This window comes from Typopeltis vanoorti, chromosome 5, assembly GCF_054136105.1.
Source record: "Typopeltis vanoorti isolate ZY-2024b chromosome 5, IOZ_Tvanoo_1.0, whole genome shotgun sequence".
In the NCBI taxonomy this organism is placed as follows: domain Eukaryota; kingdom Metazoa; phylum Arthropoda; class Arachnida; order Uropygi; family Thelyphonidae; genus Typopeltis; species Typopeltis vanoorti.
The window spans coordinates 89,286,513-89,298,947 of record NC_143553.1 but is presented as its reverse complement, the minus strand read 5'-3'; positions in this window follow the sequence as shown (position 1 = coordinate 89,298,947).

Below are 12,435 nucleotides of genomic sequence, written 5' to 3'. Positions count from 1 at the left end.
CCAGCGACCAAAAACGTTGGCGTCTTTTTCAACCCAGGACGTTACTTCTCACCTTCAACCGTATGTATACAAATGCCAAAACCACCAAATTTTAGTTCTGTTCGTACATTTGGAATACTGTACCAAAATATCCCCCCCCCCCAAAAAAAAAATCTACAGACACTTCCAGTGATACCATTTTCACAAAACTGACATCCATTTATTCCTCTACTTTATTTTAAACCGATGAACCAATTTCTCCTGTTCCCTGGTTTCTATTATACAACTACTCTCTGAAAGTAACATTCTTCATCTAGTATTTCTTTTTCCCCTAAGATTTTCTCTCTTTCTTTCAACAAGAACATCAGTAGATTCATTCTCTCTTCCTAACCTAGCTTACACAGACACTGATATGCTACCGGTGGTACACACGAAACGTTGTCCAATCTTGCACGTGTGGGTCTTATATATAGCAATTCTAAAGATCTATTATAATATTCTTGTGAGGAATCCCGATCGTGTAGTCATGTCACTGTTTGGCATATTACACAAGTTAAGAAAGGAAAGGAAGCCAGGCCACGTTTAAAAGATTTATTGTTAAAGGATAAATGCTCCTTCCTTCCTATAATAACAGCTTTTCAAGTATACGCTGTCAATTGAAACCATGCCATATGAAACAAATTCATACTGAAATTATTCGTAACTTCATTCAATGAAAAAAAAAACTTATTACAGATGGTCATTATTTACGTGTGAATAAACAACGAATTATTTCCTCATTAGGCAAACATATAGGGACGGCAAATGTTTTGGAATGATTGACGGTCGCATATTCATGATTCTGTCGCTGCGACATTGTTCTACGGTACAATGACCCGATAGTGAGTTAGGACAATTTCCGTGCATAGGTAATGAATGGGAGGATCCGAAAATGTCCATTATCATCATAAATTCGAATGTCCAAGTTATAATGATAAATACAGTGGTTAGTGGCATTACTATGGATTAAGAATACGAGGGAAATCCATTTTAAATAAACGTGTTGGAGGATTTTTTAAATGAATAAAAAAATTATTATTATTATTTTGTTCAACTCTCACGCATGGATTGTAAACCTATAGTACATTAGTACCGTGAACAGGCTAAGAATTTCTGATTTTCTTATAATCCGGAAGCCGTACTCCTCTAGACTAAACATGAAACTTTTTCAAACTACTTCATCCGGGGAGTTAAATTTATTATCCATGTCCTCGGTGGAATTCCAACCCTCAACGTATTAGTGGAAGAGCGAGTACGTTAACCACTTGGTTAATGGAATATTTCAAGGTATTGTGTAAATACCAAAGCTTTACACAATGTGTTTTTAAATATTACTTCGTTTGCATCGTTTTCCAATCCTCAATTTCAAGGTTCCAGCTGACTTACGTCACAGACGAATTTGATGTTGGTAGTCAGGGACAAGCATTGTTCTGGAACTATCTAGTTAGGAAAACATCGCAAAAAATAACAACAAAAAAGAAGTTGCAAACCTTGAGTTGTAGAATTAAGTCTCCAAAGAGAATGACGTACAGTCTGATCAAAGTGGTGTTGACAACATAAGATATTGAGCTTATTTCACATTAACAAACAGGCCACCTGTTTAGGATGCTCAAAAACTGGTTCCATTATCGATGTCCAAGATCTGGCAGTCGTACGCATGTCAGTGAGTTCTACAGATCAGGTGACGGGGAACGAAATACTCGCTACTTGGCAATAAATCTATTGATGCATTGCTAACGCTTAAATCAGTTAACTGTGATAGAAGGAACTAATGTATAAAATATCAACTAATCTTCGAAGTTTTATCAGAACAAAACTATGCTGTCTGTCCTAGCGAAGTGGCTTCGGTATGTTGAGTCTCAAAGTTTGCATTACATTTTTTTTTTTTATTTCGCATGTTTCCTAGTTAAAATTAAAGAATCTCTCTGAAGTGACTTTGCCATCTCTGTTCATTACTTCAGTATGGTTGAAGCAGGTTTGCCATCTGTGTATGAGAACAGATGGCTCTCAATTCAAAATTCCCTGTAAAGATTAATTGCGTCCTAGATGGAATTCGGATCAAGGTCTTACTAACCAAAGGACATCGTTGCCGACTTAACTACAGAACTTCACTAGAAGCTTTTATCCTTCAAAACTGGCCAAAAGAAAACATAATTTACGAACATGATACACTGGCTTCATAGCCTTGGTTGCTTCGATCGTAATTCACCATTCCTCTAAAGGTAGAAGCAGAAAGCTCTCAGTACAGTCATGCAATCACGCCTACACACGTCAAAGATGATGATGGGAGAAAAAAAGCAAACAAAATGGCATTTATTTTCACTTCGATGAAGTGAAACGAAGTTAAAATCTAATCGAGAAACACACATTAGAGTATGCCAAATACCATTGAAAGACAATACAGGTCATAGACAAATATTTGACTAGTAGCAAAAAATCGAATCAAATTTTTAACAAAACAAGTAAATAGATTCTCTTCGAAACTTATGCGCTCCAGTTATTCAGCTGAGAGTTGGAGACGTAATCAACTTCAATCTCGGATAGTCCAGAGACTTAATCCATTTCAAGCTTCGGATCTTATTCCATGGGATGGCAAGATCCAATGCAATTGGATCTCTATGAACTATCAAAGAGAAAATATAAGCAAGTGATTGCCAATTGATAATGTATCCCACTGATAAAAGTCATGGAGTGGTCCTCCCGTGTTTGTTCATAAATGAATGTTCCGCTTATCCAAATAAGAATGCTGCCATGGATTTATTTCTCGGGCTTTGACAAATCGAAAACAATCTTATCCACTCCTACAAAGAGTGGATTGACTAGAACTCACAGCTGTATATCCTCAACTCCTATAAAATTTTCCGAAGACTTCCACTAAACCATGAGAAGTTTCCATAGTCTACTTCTCCATTCTTGTATATTATAGACCCCCAATCACTGACAGCTCCAAAAAAATTAGTTTCGTTTAAGACCACTTTTTTTTTTTTTCTTTCGAGAATTGTTGCATGAATGTTAATATCGCTAATATTCGGAATCTGTTCGAGAAACTGCCGCTTACTACTGTAAAATCTCGCGTACAATTACGCATGATTTATACTCATTTTAGTTGATTTGAAAAGCGGGCAATTTGCTGTACGTGCAATTACGGTAATAGTCAGATACGTGGATTCGCACAGTTATGATAGTATCACTCCCTCTTTATTAATACTGCACCTGAGTGTCATTAATGTCAATCTGCTTCGTGGTGGTTGGTATTTAGCTGTATAGGTTTTATGAATGAATAACATGCTTCACTTCCTGGGTTTTATTTTTAATGAAATGACTTTTTGACCTCAGAAGCCTCTGTAGTTGTGGAAATGGCGTTTGTTTTGATAGCTCTAGAATAATTCTTAAAATGTGGATCGCAAAGCAAACATTGATAACGTGAGTAAATTAAAGATGTATTACAGAACTGTTGATTATACACTACAACCTTTCATTCAACATTTTTCTAATTTTCTTATTTTTATCTACATATGTAAAGTTCGTAAACTATAAACATTTTAATTATATAATATTAAATATAACTATGTGTTAAAGTAAAAAAAAAAAAAAAAAACTTAAGTAGCACCGCCAGGGGAGTCATAATAATTTCGTCTTATGAAAGGAGTCACAGATGAAAATGTTTAAGAACTTGTGCACTGGACTACCTAAAGTAATATAAGTTCGATTCTGATCGTCTAATAGAGGAATTTTTGTAGATCTTTCTTCGACCGTTTCTCAAATTAATCGATCTTTGGCACAAATAAGTACGTCTTTTTTCCTTCTCGGAAACTGTGGTTTTTAATCCCTTAACTTAAAACGACCGTAAATTCACAGTATTTGAGGCGTATGCTTCTTAGGATTTAGGTGAATGATGGCAGCACTTGTTTGCAGTAATTTCTCCCCTGAAAGCGTTGATTCATTGATAGCCTCGAGTTTATTATCGGTGATGGCTGAAGGTTTTCCATCTTCTAAAACAGTGTTTCTCAAAGTGTGGTACGCGAAAGGTCTTCAGGGGGTACATGGCAATTTTCGGCGCTATGCATCATTAACGCATGGAATCATTATATTTCTCAACAAATAATGTAATTAGAGACAACTAGGATGAAAACGAAACTAAATCACATCTCCCCCTCCAACAGAAACTGCTGTATAGACTCGAGCAAAACCATATGTTGTCGGTGTAACATACGGTTTTGCTTGACACCACCTCGTCGTGAACGTGTTAAAATTAAGAAATATATAGTGAATGTGTTTCACTATATCGAATATGGAATTCGGTTGAAGAGAATTAGTATTTCAACTCAACTGTTGAAATGCTAATTTGTCTTTGGTAAGTCGCAACTTTTTCAGTTTTTTTCTGAACACTTTAGTTTGCGAAAATCCCCGCATATATCTCTCACCACGATTTTTTAGCTTTAATTTTAGGAAGAAAGTGAGGGTTATATTCGATTAAATACGATAATTTTTTTAGCTTTCAAATTCTGAAGTATGGATCATTGGATAAAGATTGGATTTATAAAACCCCCAAAAGAGAGCAATATAGCAAATACAAGTAGCTATAAGCAACAAGAAAACGTTGATAGTGCATCTGGATCAAATGAAATTGATATTCCAAATTTTGTTCTATTAAAAAAAAATTGTATTTTTTGTTTACATGAACATATAAATTCACATAAAACAGACATTTACAATGAAATATGTTTTATTTATTTATTATTTGATAAGGGGGGGAGGTACTTGGTAATAATCAAAATTTAAGCAGGGGTACGCGGATATCTGAAGTTTGATAAACACTGTTCTAAAAGAAGACTAGGCAACCCGATGGATTACCTAGTTTTCTTTTCCCGCATAGTTTATGATACTGAATCCATGATGGCACAAAAACAAAAAAAAATCTTAACCATGTCAAAATGGCCACCAGTTCCTGTTATATGCATACTTTCAAATTGTATACATGATATTATGATAATACTAATCGATTGCTTACATTATTATTATCTTCCTATTATCGATTTCCCTTTGTCATGGTATTTGTCCGAACTGTAATGTTATCTGATCTTACTTTTCACTCTAAGGTTTTTTTGACAGCATCTCGGATCTTGGTCTTCTCTTCACCAATTTTGTAAACATTTTCTAACAAGATTGTCCTAAATATTATCGTATTTCATAGTTTACTTTTATACGCGTGTCGATTTGGATTTTGTTTTGTATGATGTAAGATGCAAAATATAATTGAAAAGAATACTATCAGTAGATAGTATATGTAAAATCATTGGTATGGATCAGAGTCAGTTTAAAGTATGAACTAACTAATATAGTTGTATAGTTCATTATGACTTCGTTCTTATGGTCACAAACTATTATTTTCGATATGTACGAAATGTCTAACTGAATTATTGCTTTAAAAGAGAAACCACGTTGGGCAGGCTGAAAGAGTGCATAAAAGATCTTACAACAGACTTCAGGAAGAATTATAATTATACCACAAAAATTAAATGTAGTGAGACATTGTCACATTCTGGGAAATATAAAGAGTGTACTAGTGGATATCACAGTATAAGACGAATAGCTGAATATTACAGACACGTTAACAACATAAACAGTTAGAACTAATAAAGCATTGTGATATCAGCTTTCTCATTGAGCTCGGCGTATTTACTCAATGGAATTTCACATTCAAGAGCATTTCGTTTTTTGCTAGGAACTGCACACTATTTGCTGACGAATCCCAGTCCTTAGTTATTAATTAAAATGATTAACTGTAGACCCAGTGGCGGCTTGTACATAAGAACTGCGACACTGCAGCATCCCCCTCCCCCAAAAAAAAAGAAAAAACGAAAAAATTAAATTTTGTTTGTGTTTATAAATAATAATGCTTTTAATATATTGTATTGCATTTATACGAATATAATGTTGTAAGCATTGTTATTATTTATAAACACAAACAAAATTTAATTTTTTTCGTTTTTTCTTTGGGGGGGGGGTGCTGCTTATGTTTCGACATTGATTGAATAGTTAATAATTGGAATTGTTCGATTAACGCTTTAGATTACGAAACAAATGCACTGCGATTGAACGCAGTGTTGGAATTAGCACGTTCGGTCAGTTCCGGCTAAGACTCGCCGATATTCGCTTGCACTTGTCACTGCACAGAACAAGTGAATCCAACACTGCTCGTTGAGCAGTGTCGCTACAGATAAATTGTATGATTGCGCGAAAAATTAAATTAAACATTTTATTAACATTAAATTTAATATATAATAAAATTATTTTTAAATATTTTAATATTATATATTAATTAAAAAATATATATTATATATACTATATATTTATATATTATTTTAAAATATTTTAATAAAGCAATTTTTTATTATGTAAATTTACTTATTTAAATTGGTTACTGATTAGGAAAAGAATATTTTTCTTATTTTGTATATGCAGCACCACCACTTAAAATTTACGCCGGCCGCCACTGTGTAGATCTATATACAATTGCACCGATTATTCATATTTATTATTTTTAATAACTCACCTGACTACAACTAATCGACGTCATAGTTACCTTAAAATAGTAACTATAATGGCAGAGCTATTATAGTTACTATATTTTTATTTGGTATTCCATGTATCGTTCCACTTATTTCATATGCGATATTTCATACGCAAAAAGCTTCTTTTTTTTTTTTTTTTTTTTTTTTTTTAAATTAATGCGGAGGCAGAAAATATTTGGGAAGGAAAGTAGCATATTTTTACAAAGTCAACTATGGTGATGACGTACTGAAAACGTAATCTCGAACACAGTTGCTAATCGGAGAGTTCTGATATTAGGTTTTAAATTCATCATCATACACTTCAGATAAGGTTAGAAGATATCCGTTATTTTTAATGGTCTCGCCTCCTTTTCCCGATTGGCTTATATAAAGCACTTCCAGGACAGAAAGTTTAGCAATCTGTCAATTTATATTATCTGAGTGTGTTCCATTTGCGTTTATACTTTTATTTTCAATATTACTTGAAATGTCAATTCATTAATTCGCCATTTATGATTAAATGAGATATTTTTAATAGCATTTGTTCCTCATACACTTCAACCACTGTTTATTAAATAAACGACACCTTCACGGAGTCAGAGGATTCATCGCGGAGGCAACTCTAGGTTACGCAACACTATGTGATTCGCCATCAACAGTATACCATAGACGACCCCACTACGGCCTTCGAACCCGCATCCTCTTGGCTGGAGAGCGGATTCTCTAACGATTCGGCAACCTGAAGTTCTTAACTTCATGATCGATAATTTTCAAAAAATAAATAGTAGTTGATTTTAGTACCTTGTTGGTTATTTTTAACTAACTTGGGAACCAGCCAAAAGATGTCTTGGGGGGGGGGATTTCCACAATAATCGAACCTCCATCGGTGTTCCTTCTGGGTAACCCCCCCCCCCATTCGGTATGAAAATATAGAATTAAACTTGTATTTCATTATCTCATATTTATAGGAATAATGAAACACAGATAATAATGCTCTTAAAATACGATTGGACATTTTAAATTTATTTTTGTAATAATTTAAATATTTTTACGTCACTTCTAAATCTCTAAAAGTATGTTTCTAGATTGTACTCTTCTTTTATACTCTTCTTTTATCATATTATTTAATTTTAGATAAATTCTAGAATAAAATTATCCGAACGTTTGTCAAGTTTTTTATTATTTTGCTATACATTTTGAAACATGAATTTAAAATATTTGTATAATTTTTTGTACCATCTTATTTTACCTATCAGAAATAGGAAGAACTGTTGTACTTTTTCCATTCTGGTGTAATATTATGGGTAATTTTCATGACATTAGATCTCAAGAAAGGCTGTTTATAATTTGTATTTTCTTCTTCATGTAGCTTCCTCAGTGAGAGGGTGCAGCACCATGTCCTTCCAGTTCTCTCTGTTGGTAGCTTTCCTTTTTGTTTCTGCATGTGATCCTGTCCATGATCTTATATCTTCAAGTCATGTCCTTCGTTTTTTTCCTTTTGATTCTTTTCCCATAATTCTTCCTTCTAAAACTGTTAGTATCCTCTGTCCTGTTAAACCTTTCAGTACATGTCCTGCCAATCTCATCTTTCTCTGGATCATTTCTTGTAATAAAATCTTTGTGTTCTCATTCTCTGTAGGGCATCTGTATTTGTCACATGTTCTGTCCATGGAATTTTCAGAGTATTCCTATAGCACCACATTTCAAAGGCCATTATCCGTTGCCTTACTCTCTTCTTGAATATCCAGGTCTCACTTCCATATGTGAAAATTGGCCATACTAATGTTCTTATCATTCTTTTCTTTGTCTCCATACTCACAGAACTTCTGAGCAGATCTTTATTTTTCCAGAATGCACCTTTAGCTATAGCTGTTCTTATTTTTATTTCTTTATCTTGCTTTCCATTTGCAGTAAAGTAGGTGCCTAAATATTTGTATTCTGTTGTATGTTCAATTTTCATATTGTTTATGAATATTTCTGGCTCGGATCTGCTTTCTTTTGAGATTTTCATAAATTTGGCCCTTTTTTTTGCATTTATGTCTAATCCAAATTCTTTACCTTCTTCAATTAGTAGCTGCAGTAATTTGATTAATTTGTTTCTGTTTTCTGCTATTAGAATAGTATCATCAGCGTATCTAAGGTTGTTGTATTTTATGCCATCGATACTAATTCTTATTTTCTGTTTTTCAATATTTTTCATCACTGTCTCATTATAGATATTAAATAGATTTGGTGAAAGGATACAACCTTGTCTAACTCCTTTTTATTTTCACTTCAGAAGTCTCAGAGTTAAACAGCTGCATTTTCTGTTTGGTGTAAATCATTTTTATAATCTTAAGTACATGATCTTCTATGTCTAATTTATCTAATATATTGAACATTTTATTATGTTTTAACCGGTCAAATGCCTTCTGAAAGTCTATGAAGCATATGTAAGTATTCCAATTTCTTTCAAGTGATCTTTCTATTAGTATTTTTAGTTCCAGGATAGCATTGTTTGTTAACGAAGGTTAAAATAATTTTAGATGCATGGGATATTCGGCTCACAGTTCTGTAATCCTTGCAATTTTGTGCATTATGTTTCTTTGGAATTGGTATGCAGATAGATAGATGTAAAAACTTCAGGCAATTGTATTGTTTTATAAATGTCCTGAATGGATTCCATTAAATAGTTATTATTGCCAGTCAAAGCTTTCAACAGCTCAGCCGGAATATTATTACACCCAGGGGATTTATTATTAGGAATATTCTTGATTGCGTGTTCTACCTCCTTTTTTGTGCTTAGAGTGGTATCTGTTGTTACGTTTAACTTAAGGTGTCGTGAATCATCTAACATGTTACCATTATCATCATAGAGGTCTGATAAGTACTCCACCCATCTTCCATTTATCTTTTCCTTATCAATGAGTATGTTTCCATCTTTGTCCTTGATGTAATTAGACTGTGTACGTTTTGCTTTTCCATTAAGTTCCTTCGCTTTCAGGGATGCTTCTCTGGTTTTGTTCCTACTTTGTAATTCTTCTATCTCAGTGCGCTGCCTATTTATCCAGTTTTCTTTCAATCTTTTATATAACTGTTGATTCTATTTGAATAAACAAACTGTTTGTTTGTATTTTAGTCTATGGGTGTGGGGATAAAGAATGCGCACTGCACATACTTCGAGTTAGGACGACATTAGTGAATTTATTTTTCCCATTTATTTTGTGGGTTTCCGTTGATTATATATTTTATTTAAAAAAAAAAAGCGAGTCTTTCGACACATCTTATTATTGATATGTATGTAATTCTGAGTTTAAATTATCACCTCCTGATAATTTTTACTTTTTTTTTTTCAACTACTTTTTATGATTTCCATTATCTCTTTGTCGGATGTTTCTTTTGTAATTATTACCAGTCCACTGAGGATGACAAAAAACTGAAACTTCTCTTATTTTATTCATTCACTACTTATATTTATTGCTTCTCTAACAGTTTTACTTAGAAGGCATCATATTCTGAATCGCACATTAGTTTCACGATGATCTGCTTTTCTTTCTCCTGTTTTAGATATAAAACGTACTGTTTTATCGTCTAATCTTTTATTATTTAACTGTTTATTATTTTATTTTTAATTTTACCATTTCGTATTTTTTTCCCTTTTCCAGTATTTTTTTGGTCTAACATAGAATTCAATTCACTACAATCTTTAGAACTGTTTTTATATTGTAAACGCATATCTTCTGGTATATCTAAAGCGCAAGGCTATATTGACTGCATGTATCTCAGAAATTATTTCCACGCGTTAGTTCTATTTCAGTTGTTATAGAAAGACTTGACATGTAATAAATGTAGGTCACCCACGTGTAAAAATCATTACGCATTTAATAAGATGTGAAACAAATACATACATGCACTGTAATATATACAGATCTGCTCATGGCCCCCACAAGGGTAGGGCTGACAGGGCTCTAGCTTAGGGGGTCCGGAATTAGGGGGGTGTCTTGTTGGGTCGGCCAGTTAAGTGAGACTAACAAAAGACAAAAAGAAACTTTATAAAATAAGAATGAATATGTGCTGAGAGGGACTACTAGATTTTGCAATCGTTTCCAACCCATCTTTTCAGACTTATGGTTCCTCTTCTGAACTTTCCATTTGAAAGGATTAACTTTAGTTTTCGTTTTTTTTTTCGCCCGTCTCGCTTTCTGTGCACGCCGTCGTTTCAATGCCGACGCTGCCCCGATGTTACCAGCACACTATCCTACCGGTGCGTATGCTACGGATACTGAGAGAATTTTATTTTATTCATAAAAGAGAAAACTTTATTTTTTTTTTTCAGATCATACAAATTTGAGATATTAAAGATATTTAAATAAATTGCTCTCAAGCAATAAATTGCAAGCAGAGACGTTCTAGTTAAAATAAATAAAATCCCAATGTCTGATTCAGAGTACAAATATAAGTCCGAAGCTCAGAAGTGGAAACTTGAATCCGAGAGAGAGAACCGAAAGCATCACGAGGTCGTCAATTCATAACCAAATTTTTAAAATCTGAAAATTAAAAGGACATAGTTCCCAGTACTAATCATAGTGAAGATGGTGATAATGTTTGTGACACTGAAATCCAAACATAATATCAGTGTCAAATCGAAACTCATAAAGCAGTCGAAAGTCAAGCGACTGTTACATGTGAACCTCTTGCAACGGAAAAAAAGGCCGCAAGTGGAAAACCTGCAGGAGGAGTGACTATGGAAGAATTTGATGCAGTTGATGCTTCAGTTTCAGGCCCTGTTGAAAAATCTGATATAAAATATGATGACCCTAGTATTTGGCCCAGAGTAATCTCAAACAACATGCGGCAAGAGATGGTACGAACTATCAGCTTTCAAGCATTACAAAAGATTTATAAGGAATTGCGAAGAGATCTTAATGGTATGAAATTTCAAGATTTTTTTGGTCTATACAAAAACGAAAGATGAAAGAACAAGAGAACATTTTCCAAGAGAATGGCTAATATGGGGTGTATCGAAAGAAAATCTTTATTGTCTACCATGTATTTTTTGCGACTCTAATAACAAAAACTTAAGCAGTTTAGCCCAAGAAGGATTTTCGCCTAGAAATAAGCATTGGAAAAAGTTGTATGATATGTTGCCTCTTCATGAAAATAGTGCCGAACACAGAAAACAATATCCGACTTGGAAATCTCTTTTGCAGTCAGTGAAAGGACATGGAATCGATAACGACTTACAACTACAAATTCAACATGAAACAAATAAGTGGAGAGCACTTCCGCAATGGATTGTAGATGTAAGGTTATTTTTATCATCCAGAGGTTTAGCATTTCAAGGAGAGAACGCGAAGATCGGAGATATTCATAATGGGAATTTCTTGGGTATATTAGATATAGCCAAGAACGACTTAATCCCCTAGCAATTTTGTGCATCGAAAATGATTTGGCTAAGCTTTTGTGTTATCATTTAAACTAATTGATCCTAAACACCGTAGAGCAATGTGTTGTCCTTAACCTGAGGGACAGGTAGGGGTCCTGCTAAAAATCCTGGCCTGGGGGCCCGTTTCAGGATGTGGGGCTCTGGATCTGCTGTAAGTATCCCCTTTCTTACCAACGTACTTAAATCCCTATTTCTTAGCAATTGAAAAGCTAACAATTATATATTCGTCTACTCTTCGTCCCAGTCATATCAAAGCTTTATTGCCTAGATTTGATCTATTAGATTTGAATAGTTCAAGAAAAAATAATTTCGATGTTTCTTTCCATTATATTTTAGCTAAAAGCATTTTTGCGCCTTAATGCAGCTGTTCCCCGGGTGTACTGTTTACTCAATGCAAACCAATAACCACATAAGCGGTTGTAAAAATTGTTTTGCAAT